Genomic DNA, 6,000 nt, shown 5'->3' with positions numbered 1-6,000 from the left:
GAATGAAAGGTTCACTCGGAAGTAGATACAACAGTATTCTCTGGGCTGGATCAGCAAGTCATCTGGGCAGATGATGAGAGTGTGGGAATAAAGGGTATAGGACTAAATGGAGTTGAGGACCTGAAGGTTGGACTTCTAAACTTGCTGGGTGCTTTACCCAGAAGTTCTTGATGGCAATAATCTTGGTAAGAAAGATTTCAACAAAGTATGTTATTTTTAGGGAACATTCTATCAATCAGGGAAATAAATGTATGCACATATTCAAAGGTGACACCAAATTTGACCAATGAACAGACTGCAAGAGTAGATCAAGCACTAGGGGACATTATATTCTTCTTGCCAGAAATCATTATTTCAAAGGGGTTGCTTTTTGATTTTCTCACTGTGCTCTTTTGGCATTGTAAGAATAGTAAATTTGTAAAAAAAAAAAAAAAAAAAAAAAAAAAAGAAAGAAAGAAAGAAAGAAAATCTATCTTACAAAAGTACATTACAAAGGAATACTCTCATCTTTATGTTCAAATTTATAACAAAATGGAAAACTCAGGATGCTTCCATAGCTGGGGAAAGGTACTGGTCAGATTTTTCCAACTGAGGTTTGATCTGTTATTTTCCACACTAAAAGTTAAAAAAAGTCAAAACAATGTCTCAACAAAAGCAAAAAATAAGCCATCATTCATTTTGATGATATGAGAGTGATTAATCAAAATAGGCTAATTTAGCAATAATAACAACATTTTCAAAGCTGAACTCTCTCAGTTAACAAATATAAGGCAAAACTATGAATATTTTTTGTTACTTGAATAAAGTATGGTAGGGCTTGTTCTTAGAGTCTCTTGGCCTCACATTTTTCCAGGTTTCTTAGCTCTTTGCCCTGCCTCAATAGTCCCCAAGTGACTGCTCCTGTCCAGGCCTCCTGAAGCAGATCCAGCCTAAGCTTCCGGTAGACAGAATTCTATCAGGGAACTAGAATTATTGTGAGCATGTTGAATAAGGAATTTATTTTAGAAATTAGGGCTGGGCACAGTGGCTCATACCTCTAATTCTGATACTCTGGGAGGCTGAGGTGGGCAAATCACCTGAGGTCAGGAGTTCAGGCCCAGCCTGGTAAAACCTCATCTCTACTAAAAATATAAAAATTAGCTGGGCATGGTGGTGGGCACCTGTAATCCCCACTACTCGGGAGGCTGAGGCAGGAGAATTGCTTGAACCCAGGAGGTGGAGGTTGCAATAAGCTGAGATCATACCACTGTACTCCAGCTTGGGCTATAGAGGGAGACTGTCTCAAAAAAAAAAAGAAAGAAAGAAAGAAAAAGAAAAGACATTATATCACAACATTTGTGGGAGAAGTTGGAGAAGTAAACGTCTAAAAGTCTGAAAAGGGGAGTTGAGGGATCAGAGACCAATTTCTGGTTTGGGCAGAGGAGTCCAAGCTTGCAGCGAAATCTGAATATTAGGCTAGGCACATCATGGCTGGTGTAGACATCTACGGAAGGCTGATGGGTCTTTGTAACTGCTGTCTCTGTGAGTTTCTGCGAAGAGTCTGTTAGCTGGCCTGTGGCCACAATTACTTGTTAGAGGAGAATAAAGAGCAGAGAAGAATAAAACAGGAACTGTCCTGCATCTCTTCTTATTGGTTAGAAATGGCATTTGTCTCTTGCCACCTCTAATCAATGACTGTCAGAATGTAATGAAAGTCATCATTGGTTAGAGATGGTGAGAGACAAATGAAGCAGTCTCAGGCAACTTCAATTTTGTCCATCTGGAAGCATATACAAAAGGGGATTTGGGGAAACATACTTTCCAGCATAACCATGTTGCCTACAGAACAATCCAGTACAATGACCATACCTTGGCTGCAGAGCATGAGATTTTGTTTCTCTAGTAGCTGTCAAGGGGGTCAGATGAGGACTCATCCTGGAACCTGGAGGAAATGGCAGGTAGCTTCTAGGTGAATTTCTTCTTCGATCTTTTCTTTGAATAAGAAAGATCTTGGGCACAGTTTTGTATAGAGCCTGCCCACAGACACTTTGCATGGCTAAGCAACTGGCTATGTCTTTTCAGGTTCATGAAGCATGGGCCAGATTGCTAACATAACACCACGTATTTGCTTCCCATTCTTCCCTGTCTAATTTCTTGTATTCCTCAGTTGTTGCCCTGGCTTTGCATCTTTCAAGGAAGCATTAGCACTTCAGCCTTCTTTAGAAACCCCAGCTAAAATAGTACTCATCTAAGAGAATACAATGAAAATGAAGTGGGACTTGGATGAACTGATGGTGGAAACTATGATTCCTATGAGGCTCAGTTCATTTGTATGTGATGGAATTATGGGGAATTGTAGCATTGATAGCCTTTTAAGAACATTATTATCTTTCTTCACTGGAAAAGTCCATGAACAAGTATTTTCTGAGACAAAAGGGATGGATTAAGGGAGCAGAGATCCTTTTAGTCAACATATGATTTGTGGCTTTAACTCTCAGCAAGAATATATGCTTAATGAAAACATTGCTCTCTGGCACTTTTCTGAGCAATAATCCTGCCGTAGCTCAAAAAGCAGTGAAAAGACTGTTATTCATATTTACTTATCTATGCCAGTCTGAGTTTTCAAAATACAATGAGGCACAAATAGGGTGGAGAAACTGTCTTGATCTGTAGCTCTGTGCAGCCCACTGTGTTTAATACACCCATCTCCCCAGATGGATGGGTATAGTACCATTATCTCTTATTTGACCATTAATCAATGAGATGGGGGGAGACTTTTTCCCCCTGATGTTTAAAACCATTTTTAAAAAGTATTAAAACACACATAGATACTATGGAATGGAGTGAAAAGTATGTGAGCATTCTTTTTTTTTTTTTTTTTTTTTTTTTGAGACGGAGTTTCGCTCTTGTTACCCAGGCTGGAGTGCAATGGCGCGATCTCGGCTCACCGCAACCTCCGCCTCCTGGGCTCAGGAAATTCTCCTGCCTCAGCCTCCTGAGTAGCTGGGATTACAGGCACGTGCCACCATGCCCAGCTAATTTTTTTGTATTTTTAGTAGAGACGGGGTTTCACCATGTTGACCAGGATGGTCTCGATCTCTCGACCTTGTGATCCACCCGCCTCGGCCTCCCAAAGTGCTGGGATTACAGGCTTGAGCCACCGCGCCCGGCCGCATTCTTACAATAAAACATGAGATTTAGGTTGTGGTAGTTCCCTCTCTTCCCCCATAGTTTATGGCTCTCTGCTATAAGGGGTTCAGAGAAAAAAATAGATTATTTTCTTTTTCTTCTCCTTCTCCTCCTCCTCCTCCTCCTCTTCCTTCTTCTTCTTCTCCTCCTCCTCCTCCTTCCTCTTCCTCTTCTTCTTCTTCTTCTTCTTCTTCTTCTTCTTCTTCTTCTTCTTCTTCTTCTTCTTCTTCTTCTTCTTCTTCTTCTTCTTCTTCTTCTTCTTCTTCTTCCTCTTCCTCTTCCTCTTCTTCCTTCTTCTTTCTTCTTTCTTTTTTAAGACAAAGTATCACTTTGTAGCCCAGGGTGCAGTGCAGTGGCACAATCTTGGCTCACTGCAACCTCTGCCTCCCAGTTTCAAGTGATTCTCGAGCCTCAGCCTCCTGGGAAGCTGAGATTTCAGGTGCCTGCCACTACACCGGGCTAATTTTTGTATTTTTAGTAGAGACACGGTTTCACCATGTTGGTCAGGTTGGTCTCGAACTCCTAACCTCGAGTGATCCGCCCGCCTCAGCCTCCCAAACTGCTTAGATTACAGGTGTGAACCACGGCACCTGACCTAGAGAACTTCTTTAGGTAAAGATTCTGTGTGCTATGTGTAGTGTCTCATTTTGGTTCACACTTTCGTTTCTTTTTAAATACACGGGTTTAGCTTTTTTCTTTTCAGGAAGAAAGCCATTTCAGTAGAGTTTCTGTTAATGGAACTCAGATAGAAGGAAGAGTAGAAAGGTGGCTGCGATCAAGCAGAGGTCAGCATCCCAGCTGCTGCCTTGAGAGTCTTCGTAGCAAAGGAATGAAGGAGTAGCTGCCATTGTCACAGGGTCCCGCATCTATTAGTTTGTGACCAGAGGACATGAGAACATTGCTAGTCTAGGTGGAAAAGGCTAATCCAAAGGTGAGATTGGAGATTCCAAAGAAACTGCATGTGGGAAGGAGTGCATAGTCGACTATGTTTCACAGCAAATTATTTTGTCAGCACAGGGAACAATGAAATGCCATCACAGTTGCTTCATTAGCAAGCAATATCTTCAGTTTTTGAAGGCACCCCAGCATGTTCTGTAATAGCTCCTGTTAGGTCCGGTCGATGTCCTCTGGACTCCCCACCACCTCCCACCCCAAGATAACACAAATGTCTTGAAACATTGACATGTCTTCAGTCACTCGTTACAGAATGTCTGTACAAATATTTAAATTACCCCGCCTCTCCCAGCAAAATTGCCTTTAGATTAATCCGCTCTCGGGACGCAGGCCGGGAGTGGCTTGGAGTGTGAAGGGTTTGAGGGTGTTTAAGGGTCGTAGTGAGGTGGGACAGATTGACTTTGCTGGGCTTTGCCAGGGGCTTGAAGGAACCGGCCCTTCCTTTCACAGAATCGAAGTATTTCCCTGGGCCCGGGAAGTTTTTGCTCCCAGGTGAGTCAGGGACGAGAGCAGGCAGGCACAGTCGCGTGTGTGTATGAAATGACGGCCTTAGAAGGGCGCCCAGGGACAGGGGCTTGGCAGCCCCAAGCGGAAGCCGTCAGGCAGCCGTTCCTTTCGGAATCCGGTCTCCCGCAGTGCTCCCGGCCGCCGCGCTCCCGGGACCGAGTGCTGGAGCTGTTCGGGGACACCCCTGCGGAGCGCGGCCGGCCCACCTCCGCCGTACTGCGCGGGCGAGGGCTTCGCTACAGCGCGCAGGCCCGCGGATGGAAGCCTAGGGTTTCCACGGCGGGTGATCTCGGGACACCAGGGGTTACCACGGAGGCCGGGCCAGGGGAGAGACCCGGCTGTGGGACCCCGCGTGACCGGGGCGCAGTGCGCCGTGTCCCCGGCCCGTCCGGCGGAGCAGGGAGGGACGCCTGGTAGGGTGGGTGCGCATGGGGAGCCCCGGCCGCGGGCAGCTCCACTCCAGCCGGGCGGACGGGCGGGAGCCGGGGGCGGAGAGCCCGGAGCACCGCCCCGCTAGCGCGCCCCGCCCGTGGGAGAGGAGGGGCTGCGGCGCCGCGGACCACTGGAGGCGCAGCACGGTCGCCGCCGCCGCTGTCGGTGCTGGAGATCGCGGCTCGGCGCAGGCGGCGACCGTGCCTCCTCTCCTCCGCCAGCCCGCGCGCCCGTCCGCCTGCCTGGGCCGCCTCCCGCCTCCCGCCTCCCGCCGCAGCCGCGCAGCCGCCGCAGAACCCGCGGCGCCGCCGCTTGCGCTCCAGGTAGGTGTCCTAGCTGCAAAGGGAATGCCTGGGGCGGGAGCCACGGTACCCGCATCGCAGCCCGGGGCATTGTGCGCCTCCGGGGGGCCGAGGACCCCGAGGGACGCGCGGGTGGGCACCTGCAGCCTCGGTCCACCAGGGCATCGCCGTCCCCCTTGGAGGCGCCCCAGCGGGATAGCCGGGCTACAGGGAAGTGGGGGGCGGCGGTGTCAGCCCATTCCCGCGGCCGGGATGGGAGGGGGCGTCTGTGTCGCGGTCCCCGTTTGCCACCCTCCCTCCCTCTCGTTGCCGGGAATTCCGGCTGCCTGGCACTCGCGCCCGCAGTCTCGCGCGCGGGCCGGCGCCCCTGCGCCCTGCAGGCTGCCTGGGGATTGAAGCAGGGGCCGGGAGAAGGACTGATGTAATTGTCAGCGGAAAACCGAACCGGCGCGGGTGAGAGCGCCCGCGCCCGCGCGAGCTAACGCCTACGCGGCACCTTTCAGGGAATCCGGGAAGCGGAGAGGAACGGCTGGGGAAGTTGTGCACTGGGTTTTATTGTGCGCGTGCACTGCGGACTGCCCTCGCGGGGCACCCCTGCCCACCCGCTGCTGGCGCCCCTGCAGCCCTCCCTGCAGCC

General features: G+C 49.6%; 1 protein-coding gene across 13 annotated transcripts in view; it reads left to right on the top strand.

Annotated features, from left to right (window-relative positions):
* Positions 1-4,795: 4,795 nt before the first annotated feature.
* The window catches only part of OSBPL6 (oxysterol binding protein like 6), a 205,715-nt gene continuing 204,510 nt past the window's right edge, over positions 4,796-6,000 (top strand). For 6 of the 13 annotated variants that reach the window (XM_039470020.2, XM_074399420.1, XM_074399419.1 and 3 more), the window contains exon 1: positions 4,797-5,384. The gene's annotated coding sequence lies outside the window, so the exon portion shown is untranslated. Of the gene's footprint in view, positions 5,385-6,000 lie in introns of all 13 variants that reach the window. The other 7 variants (XM_074399417.1, XM_039470018.2, XM_074399415.1 and 4 more) reach the window with 2 other exon arrangements.

The sequence above is a fragment of the Saimiri boliviensis genome, chromosome 5 (genome assembly GCF_048565385.1).
Source record: "Saimiri boliviensis isolate mSaiBol1 chromosome 5, mSaiBol1.pri, whole genome shotgun sequence".
In the NCBI taxonomy this organism is placed as follows: Eukaryota; Metazoa; Chordata; class Mammalia; order Primates; family Cebidae; genus Saimiri; species Saimiri boliviensis.
Note: the sequence above shows the minus strand (reverse complement) of the source record. Positions and strands in the feature narration are given on the sequence as shown.